Source organism: Ambystoma mexicanum, chromosome 2q, assembly GCF_040938575.1.
Source record: "Ambystoma mexicanum isolate Mex_15411 chromosome 2q, UKY_AmexF1_1, whole genome shotgun sequence".
Lineage (NCBI taxonomy): Eukaryota > Metazoa > Chordata > Amphibia > Caudata > Ambystomatidae > Ambystoma > Ambystoma mexicanum.
The window spans coordinates 64616578-64641877 of NC_090924.1; the positions used below are offsets into that span (position 1 = coordinate 64616578).

Here is a 25300-nt window from a genome sequence, read left to right on the forward strand (position 1 = left end):
TCACTCCATAAAAATGAATTCCAACTATTCTTTCTTCCGATCTAATAGCTGCGGTCATTGGTTCCAACGTCAGGACAAAGAGCATTGGCGAAAGCGGGTAGCCTTTGCGCGTTTCGAGAGGTAAGTCCAATTCTTTGGACACAGAAACTTCCTCCATGGGGCCTTCATATAACAAATTCACCTAACTCATGTAGACTTGGCCAAAGTTCATCCTTTCCATTGTTTGAAACAAAAATCCCCAACGGACTCTGTCGAAGGCTTTCTCTGCGTCCAACAAGAGTGCCACAGCTCCTACCTTCAGCTTGCTGGACTCGGACAATGTCAATAGTAATCATCTCATATTTGTCGCCGATATTCTCCCCTTCACAAATCCCGCCTGATCAGGATGCACCAAATTTTGCAAGATATCCCCCAATCTTCTGGCCAATGCTTTAGAGAGCATTTTACAATCTACATTTATCAAACATTTTGGCCTGTAACTTCCAGGATCCAGCAAAGACTTGCCTGGTTTAAGAATGGCTTAGATTGTGGTATGTCTGAGGGATGGAGGGAGCCTACCCTTGTCCATGCAAATTGTGTATGTGGATTTACGCAAGGTAAAGAACCCCTCAGGCATTGCCCCATAGAACTCAACAGGTAACCCATCTGGGCCTGGACATTTTACCCAAGTTTAGCACATACACAGCCCTCTGGATCTCATCCACAGTCGGTTCTTCCTCCAATATGGTCCTATCCTCTTCCGACAAACATTTCAAGGACTGATTTCACAGGTAGTCTTTAATCAACTCAGAATCATCCAAATATGTTTCCTGATATAATCTCTCATAGAAGTCCCTGAACTCATTATTGATCTCTGCAGGGTCATACCTAACTCTACCTCCACACTTTTTAATTGCACAAATCGTCTTGCTCCCAGTTGCTACTCTCAAACAATGCACTAATAATCTGGCACATTTATTCCCTCCTTCGTAATAAAGGGTCCTGGTTCGAAAAAGGGATCTCTTAGTCAATTTGCTTAAATTTTTATTTAATTCATATTTAATTTTGTAAAGCCTCTTTTTTCCCCTTATCAGGAACTGTTATACCTTCCTTCTCTAATTCTTTCACAGAGGAACTCGGAGCATCCAACTAATGTCTCTTTTGCCTTCTTTTTATCCCCGATAGTCTCATCAACACTCCTCGCATCACACACTTAAAGGACTCCCACACCATTTCCACTTCCACCTTTGCATTCATGTTCATCTTAATTAATTCTTCCACCTCGGTCACCAATACCTCCCATAATGTTTCATCCTCCAACACCGAAGTGTTCAACCTCCATGTCTGTGATCGTTTGGAAGTGTAATTCAGGTATTAAACCATTACTATCTGAGCATGATCAGAAATCAAAATATTCTCGATTGCACACCTGCTACAATTCTGTAAGACAAGCCCAGGGGTGAAGATGTTATCAATCCCTGAGTAGGCATCATGGGCTCCTGAGTGAAAAGTGTACTCCCTACCAGATGGGTGCTACAGTCTCCATACATCTAACATCGTGAAGTCAATCATAAGTAGACTCAACGCCTCCCTGTCTTTCTTTCCCCCATCTCTATACCTCATGCCACTTCTATCCAAAAAAGGGTGAAGCACTACATTGAAATCTCCTCCTTGCAAAATATTCTGTTCATTCGTGTTTTTTAAATGCCGCCCCACATCTCCAAAAAAGGCTCCACTGTTCACTACCGGGGCATAAATATTGCATATCAACACAACAGTGTCCTGAATTCTCATGGTCACTGTGACTATTCACCCTCCTTTGTCAGTATGTGTTGCCAAAACTCCTCCTGGTAAATTCTGCTGAAATAAAAATCTTCACCCCTCTGGAACTCGAAGAGTATGATGATTGAACCACTTATCCAACCCAGCCTCTACACATTTTTTCTGCTTCTGCCCCGATACTGTGTGTCTCCTGTAGGAGAGCAACATCCGATTTTAAATCGTGCAAATGTGATAGCACTTGTTTTGTTGTAATTGGGCCATTCATTCCTTTAACATACCAGGATACCACATTCAGGCTATCACATGAAGTGTCTACCATGGTGTTTTCTCCATTCACGTCATTTGTTGCCCTGCAATTGTGACATATTCCCGATAAAGAAACCCCTTTAAACAAATCCCAAAATCGAAAAGATACCAACAAAAAACAAAAACACAACCAAAACTCAAAACTACACCGCAGAGTTGAGACTAAGTGCCTTGACAGCTCTCCTATTGTATAGTAAGCACCACTCCAAAAACCTTCCCCCCCTTATGCAATATAACTTCCCTGCATTTAAGCGAATTATGCAAACCATATCATATGCATAATCCCATCCTTAACCCAGATCAATTTCAATCCACCCTCTTTTGATAAGCCTACCCCTTCTTACAAACAAGGTATCCTATACATGCCCCTTACAGTATCATGTGTATTCGTTTGGACTTAACTAATATGTTAAACATCCCATGGAAATACCAATCACTCTCACAGCTATGAAGTTTGCACCATCCTTGTCTCAACGAGCCAATATCATTACTGCCCAGTCCATACTTGAAACGCTGACTGTCAACATGTTGTTTACCTCCACTGTAAATAATGAAGATTGCCTTCCCAGGGGCCTTCTGCAAAAGTCACCTAATCCTTGAGACTAATCCTGTGAGATACAATGTGCACTTAATTCTATATATTGCTGCACAAAGAATATGCTTAATCTGCTCACCGTCCAACCTTGGGGAAAGCAGGAAACCGATTACTACTCAGGATCTTGTACTCCACCCCCTGGGTTACATGGCTTCTCATGTACAATATAAGAATGTAAATGCTCATCTAATGCTGGTAGCCAGTAAAAAACAAAATAACTCTAGGTCCAAACGGCTAAACCCAGCATGTACCTGTAAAACTTGTGTATTAAAAGTGAGCATCGCCAGTCGATCGGCATGCCGCTCCTGCAAGGGGACCGCTAGCAAGGCGTGTATGATGTCACCAGTGCGGCCTGTGTGTCCCGGTGTGTAGAATCCTTGGATTTATCCCCACATATTCTGACACACTCGTTCACACGTTCCTGCTGAGCCGGCTTCCCATTTCCGCCTTTCTTTAGAGTAAAGTACCCCCCAAAGTGGCAGATGTGTGTGCTCATTCATCACTTCTGGCAATTAATGCCCAGGACAGAACAGAAAAGTGAGGTGAAGGGTCAGATTATGTGAACGGCTGTGCCAAATCTTTGTGTGGGTCACGGCTGTATTCTATAGGGTAATGCGAGAAACCTGAAGGTGTCTCACTGTCTGAACCCTGGGAATCTCTTTCTCAGGTGGCCAGAGCACGGCCATCGCCCTTGGATCCAGACCCTAGGTGTGGACAAGTGCGGGAGGATCACCTGGCTGAGGGATCCTTGGGGAATGGGGATGAGACATTGGATGGCGAGACGTGGTATTCCCCCCCTTTCGACACTTCCTCCACCTTTATATGTTATTCTAAATCCTCTCCTGTTACCCCCCTCCCTAATTCCAACAAGTACCAACTCAGAAAGGAGGCATGGGAGAACCGGGAGAAAGAAATTACAATTACCATCACGTGTATTACAACCGCAGGACTAGCCCATGGTATCAGATATGCCCCTATCCGACATTCCTACAGTTGAAATAGAATATTGTCAAACCAGTTCCATTATGCCCCAGTACCTTTCTGTGAAACCACACAAATGCATTTACCATCACACTCTCACCTCGTTTATTTGGACAAACCCCCACACAGTTTTTTCCTAATTAATCAGAAAACCTACAACTCCCACAATCCCTCCACGCTGTTTTTTTCTACAAACACTTAGACGAGGAAGAGGGGAGCTTAGACAATGAAGATCTCTCAAAACACCACTGAGAGACAGAAGAAAGACTATGCTATATTAAGACTAGACTGTACCTAATGAGGCCAGGCAAGGTCAGGCGTCCCTTTCTAACTACTCACAACTGACTCCACTTGGCCCTCCCAGGAAGTATAAAAGGCGGAGCAGGAGAGCGCACTTTGAGCCTGCTGGGGATGCTGGAGGGTCCTGGGACGGCAGAGAGTGTGGGGCTGAGAGGAACCTGGAAGGCCTGGAGGAGAAAGAACTATGTAGACACTGAGCCTGGCTGCGCAGGGGAGGCTGCAGTGTGGAGTGGAACCTGTGCCTCCAGGGATCCTAAACCAGGGGCAGCTGGGGTTACCTGGTGGCACCCACAACAAAGCTCCTCCCCGGGGTAAACAGGAGAGCCCAGGCCTCTGGGGGGAGGGTGGTGAGGCCCTGACCCCAGGTAAAGTTCCCATTGTGCTACGAGGGCTCCTAAAACCGTGGGAATGCTGTTTGGGGGAGCTGAGGAAGTGTGAGCAAAATGCCAAGAACTGCATTATGAGACTGGAAGACCAAATACATTCTTTATTGTTTTGTTTAGATATTCAGAAGAAGGATCTGAGCCCGGCAGAGGGAGACGCCATGTGAACTTTTGAAGAAAGGTTCCGAGCCCGGCAGAGGGAGGCCCTTTGTGAATCTTGAGAGGGGTCCAAGTCCGGTAGATGAAGACCCCTTGTGAACATATGGAGAAGGGTCTGAGCCCGGCAGAGGGAGGCCCATTGTGAACTTTGAGAGGGGTCCGCACGCGGCAGAGGGAGGCCCTTTGTGAACTTTGGAAGAAGGGTCTGAGCCTGGCAGACGGAGGCCCTTTGTGAATCTTGAGAGGGGTCCGAGCCCAGCGGAGGGAGACCCCCTGTGAACATATGGAGAAGGGTCAGAGCCTGGCAGAGGGAGGCCCGTTGTGAACTTTGAGAGGGGTCCGAGCCCGGCAGAGGGAAGCCAGAGAAATTGTGAAAGATGAATACTGTAACCCCGGTTAACAGGAACCAAAGTGAAAGTGACCTTTGTAGGAGTACTACAGATACCAGAAGCCATTACAAAGTCAGGAATAAAGTCAAAGTGGTCATGTGAAGGTCCGAGTCAAACCTGCCTCGCACAATCGAAAGCCTTTGACGCAAGTGAAGAATTGAAGAAGGTCCAAGCCCAACAAAGGGAGACCCGAGTAAGGTTTGGCAATCGTTTTCTTTTTTTAGTATAGGCCATCTTTATTTTAACACGACTAGGACAGCATTTTCTATTATTTGATGATCGTCGCTTGCTCTCATCTGTACATTTAGGGTTAGATAGCCGTTTATCATACCCTTGAACTGGGGTCACTTGTGTCTTGATACCAGCCTTCCTTACAGTAAGGTAATGTGTGTTATGGGTGTCTGTTACCGACTAGAGTTTGATAGGTATGCAGTACGGTGGGCCAAGCCTGTGCAAATGTGGTTATATTTTGTTGTGGGTGCGTGCTTGCGGTTCCATAGAAGAGAGACTCATACCTGTTTGGAGAAGGTTTTATCGAGAGTGTCGTAAAGGCTTGACTGGGTTCCTTCAGAGGGATGGGGGCAGTAAAGTGTGCCCCCCCCCCTTGTCGACTCCTCAGGTGCCCTAGCATTCCCTTTAAGGCATGAGAAAGATTCTTCCAGGAGTTGATATGAGTTTGTCAAGCGGTTGCAAGGAAGAGCCCGGTTTTGAGAGCCTTTCTAAAGGCTACGTGATCTTCTATGCTTGGGATGATTAAAAGGATCGAGTTCCAGGTAGTGGGTGCTTGGATTGAGAAAGATGAGCTCCCTGTTCTTGTTGATTTTGTCACGAGTATGAGGAAAAGAGCTGTGCCTGATCGGAGGTTTCTGTTAGGCCGGTATTTTATGGTTTTGTGCTGCAGGTATTCAGGTTCTGTGATGTGGGTGACGGATTTTGAACAACTAATTTCCAGTTGGCCACTGGCAAGGGAGGTTGGTGACTGGATAAGGAGAATTCTGTCCATGTGGTGTGTTTGGATGGTTGTGCTGGAACCCACCCCCTTTGTCATTGTGGGAAGAATGAGATCTCATATGCAGGATGAGTTGGTTCATATTTGACCTCTTCTCGTGCCCCTTGTTTCAGCTATCTATGATGTTAGTTTTTGGGTTCTAAGCAGTGCTGGATATTCCCGCATCCGAGATCAAGCAAAAAATGTCTCACTGAATCTCGGAAATCTATTTGCTCCCATTAAGGTGATTGATCTGCTTTTGTTGCCAAAACCGGCATTCGAACCTGGTTATCTGGACCACACTTGAGTGACTTTCCCACTAGACTACTGGAACGATCTGGTTAGAGCACCTTTGAATATTCCTGTCAGGTTTGTACTCTGCAGAAAACATTCAAGCACAGCTTTGTACATTTTTAAAGATGTGCGCTTTCTAATTTGCTTGCGACATTATAGGAAACGCTCCTCCTTGCTTTTTAATAATGTATTTAATCTCCTGAAATGTAAATGTGTACTCATGGGGGAGTGACAAAGAACTCCGAGGTTCACCCCTCCTGCTAACTTAGACCCCTGCCCACCGAACCCCATGCAGGCCCCTCTCCCCCAACACCCCACCGCAGTGGCGGTTGGGATACCATAGTTAATTATTTCCATTTCCAGCACTGGTTCTAAGAGGTCATGTGTGAGTGTATGCTGTGCATGAGTGGGCATGGGGTGGCTCTTAAATGGTTAGAGGGTGAGCTTTGGTGTTTTTTTCCAGTGGGGTTATTTCTTGCAACTTTACCCTCTTGGTTGTGGGGTGGAGATTTTGCTTGGGGCTGTACGTGCATGGTTATGAACTATTTAGGTGGGAGTGTGTGTATGCAGGTTGGATTTACCTGGGGAAATGGAGGTGTGTGCTTGCTGGCAATGCCTCATTTGTATGCATGTTACCCTTCGAGATTTGTGTTTTTGCTGAGATGTGGTGAATTAAGCCTTGATGATTAGAGATAACGGGTTCTGAGACTTCTTTCTGCTGACGCATTCCCAGCAATTGCATGCAGTGAAATAAGCCACTCAGTGGCTGTGATGGTCTCCCCAATGGCTACTCGTGTTCGGAGGGGAATCACATGCAAGTGGAATGGAGCTGCGAAACATGGGTGGGATGGGTAGATGCATTCATATGGGGGGAAAAGTATTGTTGCACTACTTCTAGTTGTGGCTGCTGCACATAATGTTGTGTTGCGCAGCAGCATCCCATTTGCCATTCACACAACCTCTTAGCAAAGGTGGCTGTCACCTTAACGGAGCGTTGCTTAGTAAGGGTGGTTTACCCTAAGGTGGGAGCTCCAGTGCAGGTAGTGAAGTATTCTCCCTGGTCCATAGGTAAATAATCACAAAGCAGGAACCACTCCAGACCAGGTACGTAGAAAAGGAATGCTTCTTTATTATGACTTAGTTACGGGTGAGGTCAGATATAAGACAGAGGTAAAAGAGCATCATTCTGGTTCCAGTATCTCTCCAATAGTGTCCCAACTCTCATCACACAACCATTCCACATGCATCATACCATTCTAACATTCCATGCAGCCTCTGAGCTGATACACAAATATCAATACAGAATACTACAGGTAGCGCCTTGCAACATTTATCCACACCCTTGCATGTGTTTGCTAGATACAGAACATGGGGTGTGGGACTGTGGGTTGATGGTGTATGCGGTCTACTGTAATATGGATGTGCCTCTGATGTGATTGTGCGCAGTGCAGTTGATTGATTTTATTGTGCCTTTTGGACGTGTGTGCATTGGCTGGAAGGTAATATGTGAAGCTGGGTAGTATCGTGTTGAGACACTGATGCTCTTGTGGGTGGAGGATTTGAGTGCTTCAGTGGTGTATGTGAGGGAAAGCGTATCAACGCCTGTGCTATGAGCCCGCATAGCGTGTAATATTGGGTGTTGCCAAAGGTCAAGAAAATGTGCCAGCTGGATGCGAGTGTGGTGCAGTAGCACATCTGGGGCAAAGCAAATTAGCCTGACTGTGTGGGGTTGCATAAAGGTAGGTTGAAGGCGTGAGTTGGGTGGAGCAGGTTTGTCAGGTGTCCAAGCATGAAAATGATCATGATTTGCCACAAGGGGAGTGAGTTACAACCTTCCAGAGGCCTGTGTGCTTGTGGGCTTGGTGCTGTACTGTAAGTGTCAGATTCTCTGCTCAAAGTCAATGCTATTCAGTCAAGTAAGTGCACGCCCGGACAGTCTAATTTACTTTTGTATAATAAGATCACATTTTTATAAAGCTCTTCATTGTAGTTTCCCCCCGTTTTTAAGCAGTGTACGAATAGGCGTTATTATAACCCAATTCATTAGTACTTAATTTATCAACCTTGTAAGGATGAAGGGCTGATTCTGCACTGCCAGGATTTCAGCTTTTAAAGTGTGTGTGTGTGTGTGTGTGTGTGTGCGTGTGTGTGTGTGTGTACGCACGCACGCACGCGCGTGTGTGTGTGTGTGTGTGTGTGTGTGTGTGTGTGTGTGTGTGTGAGTGTGTGTGTGTGTATGTGTGTGTATATGTGCGCGCGCAGAGTGATGAATGGGAGAGACAGGGGATGCTGTGACGGGTCGGTGAAGGAGTATGGAGTGAGTGGATCTGGGTGTGGAGGTATGAGGATTGTTAGGGTCTCATTCCCCAGGAACACCCAAATGTATGTGTGTAGTTGGAGGGTTAGTATGCTTAGTCTGTGGGCCTTTGTGTATCTGTGCTTCTTGAGCAACTGGGTCTCTAGCTCAGTATGGGTATTTGGAATGTTTACTTTATGATTGTCTGGCAGAATTAATGTGGTTTTGTGAAAGAGTTTTTAAAGATGGTTTCATTTGTGAGTATGTAGCTTGAGTGTGTTGTAGATGTTCTGCACCTGGTAGGTTGTCGTTCAAGTGTTACATGTGGAGCCATTTCTTGCTTGCTGACCTATCTTGATTTGTGAGATGATGGAAAGATTTTTGAACTTATTTGATGAAACAGGTATTTAGGAGTTTTGGGATTAGGGGTTACTTTCAGCCCTGTGACTGCAAATAACTGTGCTTCTACCTCACAGCACATCTAGTCCCCTCACGCAAGGTACCTACACTTCCACAGAAAGGCCCATCTGTATGTGATGTCTTCTTGCAGAGGCATATCAAGTCCCTCCCCAAAGAGGCCCACACTCAGACTCAAGAGATACCTTTATTGTATATCAGGACACCCATCCTTTTTCAACAATGCCTGCACATCTACAATACAGCTAACACACAAAGGGGAGTCCCCCAAATGAACCACTTAGGAAACTGATTCAGGAGCCTGGCTTTTGCATAAACCTGGCCATATTTAGCGGGCTTCTAATTTGCATCTACAATACAGTGCATTCTTCTCCCACCCTCAGACATACCTGTGCTCCTACATCAGGCACATGCAGACCATCTTCACAATACAATACAACACCAACTTGAGCCATGTTAGGAAAGATTTCGTAATTGTAGGTAATGTTCCTTCCATGTGGCAACCCCTAAACTTTTTGCTGTTGTTTTTCACCTTTCACCTTGTTCTTGACTTTGCCAGAGAAGTGCAGCCTTCTGCCGCACTCCTCTGGGCTTTCGCTCCTTTCTTACGGGGAAACTGACATGCCCTTAAGACAGTCAGTACCGGGGAACGCTGTTTCCCATAGTTTCTTTTATCATGTTGCGGCTTTCGTGCAACATGACACAAGAGGGCACTGTAAGCTAAGTTACAGCTCTCTTGGGTCTCTAGCCTTCTACAGGCCCTAGATACTCGTTTAGGATTGTATCTGATCGGTGCAAGTGATTCAGGGACGGGAATGGTGGCAGCGATCGTTTCTTGTGTTTTGAGCTCCTTTTGGCGTTCTAAGCGCGTTTCTCGCCCTTAACCCAAAATGGTGGCCTGGCTCCCAAAATGGCCAGACCACGAGGCTCCTTTGTCCTGTCCGCTGACCGTCTTGCTCCCTTCACCTTCCCCAGGTCGAGCCGACCCGGGGCCTTCCTTATTTGGGCATGTACTTTCCCGCGAAACACGGATGCTTTCGCGGGCTTCTACATGTCTTGTGTGTGCCTCCAGGATGTGGGCTGGGATGTCTGGTCCCAATACACATCCTGGGTGCCAGAGAGTCTAGGGTGGTGTGAATGCCTGGGACCACCGTGGTCCGTGATTGGTCCACGAATGGTGTGAGTGTTGATGAGCGGATCTCCCATTGGGTCCCCTCCGTTTTGGCGCGAAGGGAACCGTGGATAAGAGGGGGCTGGAAACACCACTACCATGTCGATCTCCTGAGTTCTCACGAACTAAGGAATACGGGAGCCAAGTATCCTGCAACCAAGAGGCTGGACTGAGGAATCGCTGCTGACCCGCTGAAGGACTTCTCCTCTGCACTGCTGTTGCCTTGTGAAACCCTTTTCACCTTTGATCGAACCAGAAGGCCTGTACTGGTACTTCGACCCTTGGAATAGCGGGAACAGCTATTCTCGGCATCTTCACCATCTCCTGCCAGTAAGCCTTCGGAAGCGTCTCTGGGCCATCCAGCTGACTGACCAGCTTACATGGGAGTCTTGCTCTGTAACCGCCGCCAGGTTGTGTAGTATTTCGAGTCCTTGTCACTCTCACACGCTTCGTACACTTGGCATTCCCAGGTCTGAAGTGAGTAGTGTACATTTGGCTCAGATACACACGGCCGCTCCGTTGCCCTGCTGTGGTAACAAACTGTGCGGGTTTCTTCGATTGGGACGTCTTTTTACTCAACACGACGACGAGGCGTTCCCTGCTCTTCTGAACCTGCCAGCTACTGAAACTGACGCGGAGAAGCCTGGGTCTGCTTGCATCGGGGACCGGTGAGTAGCATAGCTAGGATCTGGTCGCCCTCCTGCAGGAGCCCATTGCTTTTCTCCGCTGTGTCAAAACAGCACCCTTTTCCGTACTCGCGCTCTGCTTCTGCCCACTGTGGAGGCTGCTCTTGAGTCACAGAACTTGTTCTTCTTCTATTGTGCACTAAACTGAACTGCCTGATTTCCCTCGAAGAGCTTCTCCTTTTGCCCGTTGGCACCAGCGTGTGCAGGTACTTTTGAGTACAAGGCTCCACTCTTCGCAGGGCTCAGACTTCCATCTAGTTAGGTGCCTCTGAAGGCGGACTGGGTCTAAGCATTATTTCGCACTGCCTGTTTTCCTTCCCTTTTAGGTGGACTACACATTTCGTGCATCTAACGCTTGAGACTTGGTGTATTTGTATATATATTGTATTGGTATGGTATGTGTTGGTTTACTATTGTTATATTGTGATTTTCTCGCTACGGTCATTGTTTTAAAGGCCTTGGAATAAATGTGTATATATTTTTAATATAACACCTGTTTGGAGTAGTTTGTAAGTGATCTTGCTTTGTGTGCTCATTGCGGGCTTTCAGTCACCCTCACCCCTCTTGAGACCTAGTCTTGACCGCCGCGATCGCTACCTTGATTGGTCTGGCTCGTCCAGAGGTTACCCTGTTTCAAGTAATTAGGTTGGCCTTCTGAACTTCTGCGCCACCAGGACAGAGTTCAGAAATCCGTCTTAACAAGCCACCCCAGAGATATTTTATTTTCCAAAACAGGGAACCATCCAGTACCATACTCCCAGATACTTGCAATCCTTTAAGGGGCATCTCCTAATCTTCAAGGTATCCCTGTAAAGTTGGCTATTTACAAATCTGCATCTGCCAGGCACCCTCAAAGACCGACCAAACAGAAGCATACAGGAGCAACCTCAAACAATAACAAAACTAGAGCCAAACACCCTCTGAAAACTAACTGACAATCAAACACATACTCGGAGGTCTTCTTACAACACAAATGAGCATCACAGATCGGACCGGGGTACAAAATGACCTTCTGCAATAACAGACAGCAACAACAAACCTAGCAAAGCCTCACAAAACTGGGAAGGGACCCTTTTGGGTTAGCCTTAACAAACAACACATCCCGCAACACAGTGCTTACAACCTCAAGCAGTAAACTTGGGAGATCGGACTTAGCCAGGTCAGTTGTCAGGTTCCCTTGCCTTAAAACAGAAACCGAAATAATGAGAACTCTGCTCCTATGGAGAACAACAAAGGTAAAAATTGGTTCGTGGATCAATGAGAGACCACAACTTAACAGTTCACTCTAGTACTAAGGCAACATAACACTGGCCATCTCTAATCCCAAACCTCTTCTCTGCAACTAACCAACTCACCTAAATATCTCCTACCACTTATATTGTACACAGGAACCACTTCGCAATCAGGGACTTCTTTCCTACCAATGCCAATTGACTGGGGCCAAGCCAAAGCTCACCTCTTTACCTCGATTACAACGTAGCCCTCCCTAAGCCAAGGCCTTACGGACTCTCGCAGTGCTGTGATTTATTAAATCGTGGGCTCTCCCTTTTTGATAAAAAACGCACCCAAGTGTCCACACAGATTCACATTGATACATACCAGTGCTCAGAACCAGGGTACGTCTGGTCTGCATACACAAACACACTTTGGACTCCAGGAAATTTGATACCTCAGCAGGAAGGTTACCCCTGGTACAACTAACCTTATAGTATAACAAACCCTCCTGGACTGCTGGTGCAGGACAGCTACAATCAAATGGCTGGGTACCTATCCACGGTGTAAGGCTGAATGAAAAGGGACCCACAAAGTCAAGCCGTATAATAAAAAGGCTGACTCGGTTCAAGTAATTGACAGATGTGTGAAGAGTGTACACCCCTTCTGGGTGCAGTGGAAAGGTCTGACCCCACAAATGGGGGAATAGATCCCAAGACTCACAGTAGCATAGAGCGTTGTAAGGTTGGTAAATGATAGTTCTCCAGATAAAGTCTGTATTCATGGAACGAAACATCTTGGGCAGATAAAGTAGAGCTCGGTCTCTACTAGATCAATTAGAAGGCTGAGTTACTTGCACATTGAGAGAGGGGTTGTTTACAGTGGAGTAACTTTGCAGAACATGTGGGGGGGGACATGACATCTGTAGAAAAGGTGCCCCAGCCAAACGAATGGGAACAACATGGTGTGCCATGAAAGTTGGGGGGGGGGACAAACACCCCTTTCGAGCCCCTAAAATTACGCCCATGGTTGTTTACAGGGAATAGTTTACAGAGCACTGGAAAACTTTACCTTTGCACTTTAGCGTCTTGTTACTGAAATGTTTTTAATATGTGCCATTATGTGTAAGTGGCCATGTATTTGTTTTTATGGATGTGTGCAAGAGTAATCTCAGGTGAAAGACCTTGGTGATTTGCTTATTTATAAATGAAGAATACATCAGTGGAAAGTTGAATTGTTTCTCCTTTCCGAGCTCTTTTTAGACTGACTGCACCAGCCGGCCAGGAGGGTTTGCATGTATTCCCACCTCGGATTTGCCATCTGTTGCCCTCTCTGTCACGAACAACCCCTAAGCCTTCCCTTGCAGACCTACGAAAAACAGAAAAACAAAGCCGCTATAATGTCAGAGTTGCGTTAGACAAGATCGCGTTACATTAGATTACAAACATCCTACCTAGAACTTCTACAGGTAAGCACACCTTGCCTCTCCACAGTGGAACACATCAAAGCTCTTCCTCCCAGATGCAGCATATAAATGTAGAGAGCAGGCACATTGATTACACCCACTCCCAGAAATACCTGTACTCCCAGGCCAGCCGGCCAGAGGCATAGCCAGGATTGCCTAACAATTGGGGCCTGGTGCTAATGTAGTTGGGCCCTCTGCAGTGACGTTAACATCTGTAAATGCCCACACATTGCTGCTGAGCGGGCATTTACAGATTTTGAGCGAGCCTTGCCCGCTATGGCCCTACCCTGTCTACGCCTCTGCGTGACCCTGCGTGACCCGGCTTCAAATGGTTAGGGCAGCTGCAAAACGAGCAGTGCTGGGTTTTTTTTTTAACCCCAATGTAAGGCTGAAGTGCTATATTTCGTTCGAAATGTGAAATACACCCATACTTGAGCTCTGGGCACACACCAGGTTCACTGGGGAAAATCGCATTGAAAAACGCTTTGTGAATCAGGCCACCAGCCTTTTTCGCAGAGCCCTTTCCCAAACAGCAGACCGCATTCCTGGCATAGTTTTCCTGTAGTGCCGTGGCCTCCCTCACAGCTTCACGTGACTGGAGATCAAACATCAGGACGTGCCTTCCGCGTGCACAGACTGCACAGAGCTTGCTACCAAAACCACAGCAGAGACGTGGAAAATAAAGGGGATGGGATGGTAGCGGGTGTTATGTAAAAGGCCATTTTCAAAGTGCAAGGCTCGAATATTTTCAGGTCAATGATGGATGAACGGGTTATTTGAGAGGCAAACTAAATCAGGGCACACGCCTTAAAAAAATAAGTGGGAAAGGGGTGACTAATTACTTAGCATATAGAACCTGCAACACCACTGGAAGTGACAAGAGGGTGTGATGTCCCAGCCACTTTTAGTAAACTAAGTAGTTCCTAGCCCTTTTAAGTTCAATTCACATGATTGGCATTAGAACATGGTCCCTCTAATACCACACAGTAGTAATTTGAAAGTGATTTTTTTGCACGTCCTGGCTTTAGCTCTCGTGTTTCTGATGTCATGTGATCAGGAGGGCAATTGACGCCAGAACAAGATGGAGATGTGATCCTGCAAAACTGTCTTGCCCGAGCGCCTTTCTGTGTACACACAAGGTCCAACCCCTGCAAGTTCTCTGCCCCTGCCTACCGTGAGTCTCCACAACGCCATGTCTTGTGCAGTTGAGTGGCGTACGTTTTCACAAACTGTCCTTTGCTCAACAACCCCAATGTAAACAATAAAACTGCAAAGCTGTGTACATACATATATATATGTATATATATATGTATGTACACATATATATTCACTGAAAAAAACTTTGTTAAAGGGACGTTATGGTAAAGTTGCACTAATAAAAACCTATGCAATTCAATGAAAAAACATTGTTAAAGGGACGTTATGGTTACAAGTAAAACCGAAAAACCTCAGAAATTCGCCAGTTATGGTAAGCTAAACAACCATAACTCGTGCCACCACCGTGCACTGCTAAGACTAACACCCACGACATCAAAGATGACATCACAAGTGTTTGGCATAAGGTCATGACCTGGACAATCTGGCCATGGCCAAAGGCTATATACCTCAGTCACCAAAAGTATATCACTATTTCTTGTACCTACATTATGACATTTGTCAAAAAATAAAACACAGGCACATTTGCAAAACCATGCTTTAAGGTCCTTGCCAATGCTCCTTACATGGGTTTGCTGGAAATCCACCCATGTTTTATTTTTCAGAAGTGTCAAAATGTATGTACATACACTAGTCATATAACTTAGCCCCCACTTGACAAAATCCATTCAGACTTTACACAAACATTCAAGGTTGGGTCTATAATCTTTCTGGAAACTTTTGTCCACATTCGTCAAATGGCACCAATTTTTATAAACCTTTACAATATTTTGGGACCCCCCATCTAATTTTGGCCCCTCATGACAGAATCCCACCAAACTTTGCAAAAACCATTCAGAATCAGGTGTAGAATAGAATTCCATGCAGTTTCATTGAGTGGTGCCAAAGTTATAAGCCATCCAAAAACTGCTTTTCACCAACAGTGTAACGCGGAAATAGGCATAGAAGTGCCATTATGTGGGACCACGCAGGAACCCAGTACACAACCAGACAAGAGCAGTCTATACATGCAGGGCAGCGTAACGATGAAACAGATAGCGCAAGGGCGTGAGAGATGATGAGGGCAGGGGATCAGCTATTATCGTAGGCCAGACCCAGTACAAGCAGGGAAAAAACGCAAACCACGTAAGAGTCACACACGGGTGGGGAAGTGCTGAGAGAAAGAGGCACGCATAGGGCAAGAGCAGACCCTCGGGGTTCAGAGTACAGCACTTTAAGGGTCAAAGGGTAGCTTGACTACATAGGTCTTGAGCAGCTTCCTGGTGAGTTTACAGCTGCAGTTCAACAGAATATTTTTTTTGTGTCAAAGATACAGTCACCCAGGCTCTATAGAGTTATGGCTTTGCAATGTATATGTTTGGATAACATATGTGGTCCAAATGAAATGGAGGTGGGGTGACCAGTAGTTGCAGAAAAGCATTTGATGACAAATAATTGATCTGTCTGACCTTCCTGGGATGTTGGGCTCTGAAATGCGGCACTGTCCCTTCCTCCCTCAGGTGGCCCGCGGAAGACTTCGTCCCACTGTAAAAATGGTAGGGGGGGCTCCGTCTACTCACATTTACCATCTACGTTTGCCCTGCACATGGCAAGTCATATTTGTAGTTTTGGCTTCTCCTAGTGAGGTAGGTGTGGGCTGGTTGTGCCGCTTTGATGAACACTAATTAGTGTTGTAGGTTTCATTTTCGTGGCAGGAGGTAGCGATGATTGTGATTGGTGTGGTGTGGTGTATAGGTTCATGAACGCGAATGGACAGAATAAAACCTGCTTTTTCGATGGGAGAATCACCTGCAAATGAACAAAGGCAATAGTTAGGTACTAGGTTGTTCCCCATCACCGGTTGTTCTGTTGGTGAAGGTGTGCATGAGCTGCTTTGCTTGATCAATGTATTCTTGTTGGAAAATATATGAGTATTTACTGGCTCAACAAGCTAAGTGTGAAGTTTGATTTCGCTACCAATAAAGTGCTGTTTTAATGGCGGCGATGCTTTCTTACATAGCAAGTTTGAAAGATGATCAAGACCAGTCCAATCGCGACCTAGTATTGACACACAGCCCCTGTTGGGCCCTGAACTTGTACCATACTCGTTCTGTGCTGTGCTCCCTATCCCTCTCTGTCAGAGGTTTTTTCTCCACCACTTATCCTTGAAAAGCGATATGATGAATTGACTTTACTCTTTACAAATAAATGGTGCTTTCCTCAATATTTAAACAATGAAAGTTAAAAAAGACCAAAGTTTTAACATAACTTTGAATAAAACAAATATAGGACTTTAACATGTACAATTAAAGTTTGAACCGCGAAGAATAAAAGAACTGTACATGTTTTTTTTTAATTAGGGAGGAAGGGATGGAGACTGACTGGGGGAATTGGGGCATGTCCTCCTAAATACATCAATGAAATCGCTAAACTCTAAACATGGAGGGGTCGAGGGAGAAGATGGCCTGGAGGGGATGAGCTTGTTGTGGTCTCTTCAAGACCCGGCGGCACTGAACACCTCAGTTCGCCGGGGGAATAAAAGGGCATCACGCTGCGCATGTCCTCAGTGCACAAGCAGAGCCAAGAAACAAACAACCAGTGTCCATGTGGTTAATTATATCCGAGGGCTCTGTCATCCCGGAGGTACCCCAGGACACAACAATGGCAACAAGGAGGTCGGGTGGACCAAGCGGTGGCACTTGGTATGCCCCGAACCTGTGTGTGCCGGCTCCGTCTGTCGACTTACGCTGCGGCCGCCGGTGAGCGGTGCGCTCATTGCATTGAGAGATGCGCCGGCGCACCGTGGTTCAGTGTCCTCATTATCACATTGAGTGATGGGCAGTTTTCTATTAGTCTGGCCCGGACCTGAGTCAGCAGTGATCTGTCAGAAGCTCTGCATGTGGAGCAGAGAAAAAATAATAATTGCGAGACCAGCGCGTGGAGTGCCAGAGGTAGCGGCTCCTAACAGAGTGCTTGTGCGCCTCTCGGGTTCTGTGGACTGCTTGCTGCATTTCGTTTTGCATGCAACCTTCAGCACACAGGTGTTGGGTACAACTAAAATCTCCCAGAACCCAGTATAAAATGTCAATAAATAATAATAATTAAAAACTCTATTTTGTTGAGTATAGCAAATAAGGAAGCACCCGAACCGAGTATTATATTTTATATGCTCAGTGAGGTAGAGTTTATTTTGTAACTGCTGCAGCTCTTTAGTCAATTTAGTGTAAAGACACCCTCTGAGCTGAACTCTCGTCCTGTTCATGCACAAAGCATGTATATATACAAGGTGGAACACAGAATAGATTTCAGCAGCTATTCACTTTGCTATAATTAAACTGCCGCGTACATGATCTAAGACCCCAAGCCGAAGAGCTGCGACTTGGCAAGGACATTCTGTGTGTTTGCAGGCTGAAGCTATTTAAAACATGTTCGCAGTTAATAGTTTCAGAAGAGAATTCATGTTAAACACTGCAAAAACTACAAATATAATGCTTATTGCTAACAACAGGAAGGTGCATTAGTCCTGCACAACTGCTGAACATTTTTCCTCGCTGTACTTGGTAATCTTCCCAGGTTGCCACGATGGCTGATGAAGTTGAAGATGCTCAGGGTGGTGGGAAGACTGCTGAGACAACAAGGGTTATTAGCCCCGTTAGTGGAATTTGACATTTCGGGGCCCTCCTCAAGCCTGGTCCAAGATGGCTAGAAATGTATTTTGACGCCACACGGGAGCTAAATGAAAATGCAAAAAAGTCCCCTTTATTGTATTCCACAAGCATCTATGCATAATGTTTTTACAACACTGCACCCAACTGAGAACTCGTACAGTGCAGCCACCACTGCATTTAAGGAATATATTACCCCATGGTAAATATTGACTACGAGCGTTTCATTTTGATATCACCGGCAGGACGAGACTTTAGATGTCTTCCATGGCAGGCTCTGTCAGTTGGCGTTCACAAGTGCTCTAGCAAATGAAGAGGAGGAGGTCCGACAGTAGCTGATTCGGGGTTGCTTCTCTGTGAAAATGAGGAGACAGATTCAAAGGGAACCGGGAATCACACTGGCGAGAAATCTGGAACTGGGCAGGTCATATGAGCTTGCTGACATGCAAGCATCCAAAATGGATGCCACGATTAAGACCATCAAGTTGGAAGATGTATGCCCAGTTGGGAGACAGCAGACAAGCAAGAAAGGTACATGGGTCAAGAAGGAGATCCGTGCAGAAAAGGGATTGATGTGCCCAGAGTGTGGCTGTGATCTCCCACCCTGAATGTTTATGATTTTGGCACTAAGTGCCCAGCAAAGGGTCACACATGTGGGAGATGTGGCATCGAAAACCATTTTGCAAGGTGGTGTCGTGCCTCAGTGCCAGCGGTACAGCCCAGGGGAAAGGCAAGGCTCAAACAACCATTTCAAACAAGGAAACAAAAGGTTGCACAAGTATAGCCGGTTGAGAAAGAAGAAGGCAGTTCAGTCTGGGAATGAGAATGAGGAGGATGTGTTTTTCCTCTTCAGTGTCCTGGAGATGGGGAGAAAATGGGAGCGTCAACCGAAGTGTGTACTATGCAGCCACAACACAGATACGCCTGTTTTCATCTACACCGGTACGTCAGTGAATGTAACGGCTGACTCTCAACTAAAGAGCTCTAGGCAGACCTCCACCACTAGAAAGCACACAAGTACGCAATTGCACATTTGGTGAAAACAAGCCACTATCGGTGCAGAGTGCATTGTGCTTTTTTGTCTGTACAACATGAAGGCGAGAAAATTAAGGCCAAGTTCTACATCACGAAAGTTCATGAAGACACGTTGCTTGGTTTGCGCAGCGACGAAGGCTCTACAAATTGTGAATTTTGCATTTGGGGTGTACATCTCGGGAGGATAGCTCAGGGGCAACACACTCGCCTTGGAAGCAACACAACGCGGAGCAACACAGGTTCGATCCCCGGGGCCGCACTTAGAAACCCCTAGGTATTAAGTGCGTTATAAATAACCAATTACATTGAGGATGTGCAGTCGCTCATTGAAAAATACTGTGGCATTTTCTCAGGCATTAGGGGGATGAAAGGTGACCCCATTCTCTTACATATTGATGAAACAGTACAGCCAGTGGCTCTCAAACACAGTTGTGGTCCATTTTACCCATGGGAACAGGTGGAACAAGAACTGAAGAAATTGGTTCAGATGGATATAATTGAGCCGGTGGAAGGTCCCACCCCATAGGCTTCACCAATAGTAATGATGCGCAAGCCCACACATCCAGACTTGGTCAGAATTTGCATCGATATGTGCCTCCTGAATGAGTCAATCAAAAGGGAGTGGCTTATCATGCCAACGATTGATGACGTAGTGGCAGACCTACTTGAGGCAGTATTTTCTCCAAGCTGGATTAACGGGCTGGGTATCACCAGCTGGTACTTCACTCCGAATCACAATATAGCGCAACCTTTATGACGCACATGGGCATGTTCAGATATAAAAGGCTACATTTTGGAGTATCCTTGGCTGCAGAGGTGTTCCAAAATGCAGTGAGGGGGGCTCTTGCAGGCATACCAGGGGCCATAAATACTAGTGATGATATTTTAGTGTATGCCAAGTCGGAGGAGGAACATCTTTAGCGACTGGAAAAAATGTTGGAGCAGATCAGGGTTCTGGGCCTAACATTGCACCAAGAGAAGTGTGCATTTTTACAGAGAGACTTGAATTCTTTGGATTTGGTTTTCAAAAGGGGGAATATCGATAGATCCCGCCAAAGTGATAGACATTCGTGCAAAGCACCCGGAGAACGTCTCCGAAGTGCCCACTTTCCCTGGTCTGTTCACCTATTGTGGTAGGTTCATGAAGGATCTTGCCTTTTCGCAATCTGACAAAAAAGGAAAGCCAATGACAGTGGACTCCTCTGGAACAATCAGCATTTGGCCCTATCAAAAGTGCTCTCATGGCAGAAAGCACTAAGAAATGTTTTTGACCTGACCTGAAAATCGGAACTGGTGGTGGATGCTTGCCCATTTGTTCTTGGGGTAGTACTGTCTCAGACAGACTCAAGAGGTGAGGTCAGGCCAGTGGCATATGCCATCGGAGCTTTGTCGGCTTAGGAGCAGAGGTATTTGCAGCTGGAGTGGGAGGCACTTGTTGTGTGGTGGGGATGCAAACATCTCCATCTGTATGCGTACGGAAAACCAGTAACTTGCAGCCCTTATAGAACAATTTATGCTGGCGCTATGATATCATTCTGATGTACCACCCAGGGAGTGAAAATGCATCTGACTACTTATCTTGGCACCCGGCCCCTGCTAACCTCACTGCCTGACAGAATACCTTTGGCTTGTGATGGAGGCAACGATTCCCAACTCGATGTCGGTTGAAGAAATTAAAAGGGTTTGGAGAGTGACAAATGTTTCCAAATAATGACAGTGTGGAAATGGCAATTTCTATGTACCCTGTTATTTGCAATGTAGTACATGACTTTTAATTTCCTCACTGCACTCTTTAATGTTTCCTGCTTTGCTTCGCGGCTCCAGCTTCCCTGTAAAGCGAGCAAAACGGCAGACATTTTTTCCTTCCGACATCTGTGCTGTTTGATAAGGAAAGTAATTGAACTGGCGCATCATGGACACCAAGGGGCAGCGAAGACAAAGTCGCGACTCAGTCCAATAGTATGGTTTCCTGTCCTGGAGGAGCGAGTGGACAATTTCATTAAGTCTTGTGTGTAAAGCTTGTGTGTAGTGCCAGACGGCGGCCCCTGAACAGAGGGAACCCCAATCAAATCCATGGAAAGGAGCTGCAAGCCCTGGGAAACATTTTTGTCGATTTTGGGTGCACGAGCAGAAATTCACATTTTCTGGTCATCAGTGGTTAAGGTACCCCAAGGTGGAGTTTGTGAACTTCATGGCCCTAACGGATGTAATACCAGTGATGGAGAAAGCATTTTCGAATCATGGATTCCCGAAGCTATTGTGCTCTGGCAATGGGCCTCCTTTACAAGGGGAGGGGTTTCGAACAATCATGCAGGCATGGCGTATCCGCCACAGAAAGATAACGCCAGTGTCGGCTCGAGCAAATAGAAAGTGGAAAGGTTCATGAGGACTTTGAGCAAGGTATTTCCGATTGCATGTGGTCAAGGTGCCAGCTTGAGGAGAGTACTCTATCAATTTCTGTTTGAATATTGCACCACTCTGCATAGTTCCATGGGTGTGGCCCCGGCAGAGGCTTTATTTCAGCGATATTCCTGGGGCCTCATTCCAGATCATGAATCTCGTGTTCCAGAAGAAATTGATGACCACGTGGTGATGGAAGAGAGGAATAAAGCAAATGAGAAAGAAAATGAGCGAAGGAGACTGCATGAGTACCCATTGTCAGTAGGAGATGATGTTCTAGTATGATCTCAACATCCCGCAGGAAAACATACTCAGTAATATAAACCCCAGCTATTCCATGGTCACTGCGTCCAGTGACGAGAGAAATGTCTGTTTTTCGAGAAATGTGAGAGGATGTTTTGAGAGATGAGAGGGACACTAATGATGAGAGAGAAGAAGCCGAGTGCTTGTACCCAAGGGGAATGATGAAAAAGGAAGGCGGGATGAACCCCAAGTTAATAATAGGGGTATGATCCCTGGGGCCAACAGTGGGGAAGAGCTCGACGAACAAGAGCAAGAAGTAGGGCAGAGATACCCCCCTGCAAGTGTTCACGGGCATACCTGCCTAACCTCTGGGTTTATCCAAGAGACTCAGGGTTCTCACGTTCTTCTCTGGGTCTCTGGGGAAGGGCTTGGAATCTCCGGGTTTTCGCAGCAGGCCCAGAGTTGCTGCTGATCTGAGGCTCGGAAGGGCAGGAGCAGTCAACATGGGAAGCGGCTATGGCGGCACTTGCTACACCTGCATCCCCTTTTATTTGTTCCTGCCAGGGAAGCACTGAGCAAGGGCTTGCTAAAATGTTAATGAGATGTCTCAGCAGGACTATACAGGCTGCAGGCATTTTTCCCTCATTCTCTTTGTTTCTTTTAAGTAACCTACTTGGCACATCTTACTGCAGACATTAGCAGACAGGTGTCTGGGAATGGTCCATTTCTTTATCAAGCCACAGCTCACTGGGATGGGCTGTTTAGCATTTAAAAGCCCCATAATCTGCATCTATGCTAAAGTAAATACCAGACTAACAATGCATACTAGTCTCTGCCATGTCTGCCTGGTTGACATGAGAACAATGTTTTACCCTTTATGAGGAATTGCAAATTTTATTTACGCCCTGCATAACAAGATGCATGCCAGTGTGAAATGACTGAACTGCATTCTGGGACTCGTAGTCTTGTAGTTATAACAGGGACACCAGGGGTATATTCCCAAAAGGCTGGCAGGCCATCTTCAAATGGAATGGTATGTGGGTGCGCATTTCAAAATGATGTTTGGAGGTTCCCTTTCATGCAGCTGAGAAGGCCTGCCTGCACATGTTAGCAAAAATGCCTTTATCTGGATTAGTGTAAATCTTCCAAATGCAAAAGGGCCCTGTAAAAATGGTAAATGCGTTTTTTGAGGGCACAGTAAAATTTGATACAGTTTTGTGCACATAGCCGATCACACATTCAATATAGTTTACCTTTTTGACAGGTGGGTGGAACCTTGTCTTACTGAGCAGAGTCTTGTATGGCTGTGGGCGGGCATAATTCTCAGGGTTTTTGATTTTCAAATGTAGGCAGGTATATCCACGTGCCGTTGGGCACCTTTTACGGGATGATGTGCTCGATGGTTGAATATTCCCTAAGTGAACAAGTTAAATGTTGCAATGTGGTGTTTTGTTTGGTGTTTAGTTACCTTTATGGAAAAGGGGGAGTAGTATGGTCTCTTTAAGACCCAGCGGCACTGAAAACGTCAGTGGGCTTGGGAATAAAAGGGTGTCACGCTGCGCATGTCCTCAGTGCACAAGCCGAGCCCAGAAAACTGCAAAGCAGTGTCTGTGTGGTTATTCCTGTCTGGAGGGCCCTGTCGCCTTGGTGGACTCCCAGGACAGAACAGAGCTGGCACAAGGATGTGCATGGTTTTGTTTTCCTGCTCTTCTACTGACTCCATGAATTCACAGCCTTGGAAATAGCTGTGGGTTGCACCACTTCCTACACTTGCGTGCCTGCCCACAACCAGCCCCGTTTCTTGGCCCGGGCAGATCGTGCGACAGCCCTGGGCGCCAAGCTAAATAGCTCAGGAGGGGGGGGGGCACAGTAAGGGGCCCTCCCAGAAAGCTGAGTCTGATTTTGCCAGTGGGTGCTCCTCTGCGATTTGAGGCTGGTTGCTCTCTGCCAACTTCTGAATGACTGCGACGCATTTGGAATATGCAAACAAAGGAATGCATATTCAGGGAGTCATTTCACCAAAATGCCAGGGGTTGTGGAAGTGACATCACATGACCCTTGACCTCTGATGACATCACAGCAAGTGTCATTTGACCCCACCCCGAAGTGACATCACGGGAAGCGATGGAACACGAACGTTTAGCCCTTGACAATAAAGGAAGCGACATCACATAGCATTGTTTCTAAGTACACTTTGAAAAATATAGTTACAATATCACTGTAACGTGATAAACATTTCATACAAGAATGGATCACCATATGTATTGGCATAAAAAACATGCTATAACTGCAACCTGCGAAAAAGCAAAATACATAGTCCAAAATTGATGCTTATTCTACTGTAAATGCTTTTTGGAGGATTTTGTCTGCATTGTGAATTTGAGGTGTTTAAGAGCAGACTAATTCATTGACTCACGCCCTGAAGTGTGCCTGAAATAAACCTTTAATGAGTCTAGAAATTATTGTATAAAATTCCAGAAAAACACATTATTCGTTGTTCCTATTCTTTCTTATTTAGGGTCACTGCTCAAAGTGTTACACTTGTGGAACCCCTTGTTTTTTTTAAAGAAGCCTGAACAAGAAAGCCAGCCACTCTAGAAACAAAGAGCCACATGGCATTGGCCACAGCCCAGGAGCTTCAATTTGTAAAACATTTTTTTCTTTTCTTAGGGCTAGCAAGGGAGACCACAGGGGTAGCAAGGGAGACCGACCTCAGGGGTCACAAAAGCGACCCCTAGCGACCCCTAAATGATGTCCCTGTGCATATTCCAAACAGCGTGTGAGATGCCCTGGAGTCACACAGCCTGTGGCCCTCATTCTTTGTGCTCACTGCCTTTCAAGTGGGCAATTTATAAGAGATGGCTTACTTAACAAGTCCTTGTTTGTACACAGTATGTGCTATTTCAGTGTTAAGAACTGAACATGAGGCATTTTTATTCACCAGGCCAGCACAAGTATCAGTTAGCTGACCAAACCTATGCATTCTTCAAAGAGAATTAAAATGCCACACAGAAAACGTTTTGAACTATTTTCTTTCTTTTCATGTCTCTATTTGACACACCAAAACGATTATTTTTGGTATATTACTTTTTAGTTACACAAGGCACATTCCTGGGAATGTTAACTGTCATTGTCTTGCTTAAGTATTCTAGTGGCTGTTTTGGGACATGGACTAAATGCAAGCACTTAGCATCAAAGGCCTTTCATTTTCTAAACAAGCCAGCCACTGCCTAGTGTGCACACCAGATGGCAACTCAATGTCCCTTGGCACCTTGATTAGGGAAGTATAGTTCATTGTGTATCACCATGCATACATGAGTCTATGGCAAATCAATGCAGTGATGTGTGCAGCAATGTTTTGTGCGCTGCACACGTCACCACCCTGTTGGTTAATGGTATTTATGTGTCGCTCTCATATGT

At 45.9% G+C, this 25300-nt stretch overlaps 1 protein-coding gene across 5 annotated transcripts in view; it reads left to right on the plus strand.

Annotated features, from left to right (window-relative positions):
- GLIS2 (GLIS family zinc finger 2) overlaps nucleotides 1-25300 on the plus strand; it is a 306268-nt gene that overhangs the window by 42412 nt on the left and 238556 nt on the right. The window contains exon 2 of one of the 5 annotated variants that reach the window (XM_069646842.1): nucleotides 4447-5067. The exons of the other annotated variants lie outside the window; for them this stretch is intronic. The gene's annotated coding sequence lies outside the window, so the exon portion shown is untranslated. The remainder of the gene's footprint in view (nucleotides 1-4446; nucleotides 5068-25300) is intronic. 5 annotated transcript variants of the gene reach the window in all.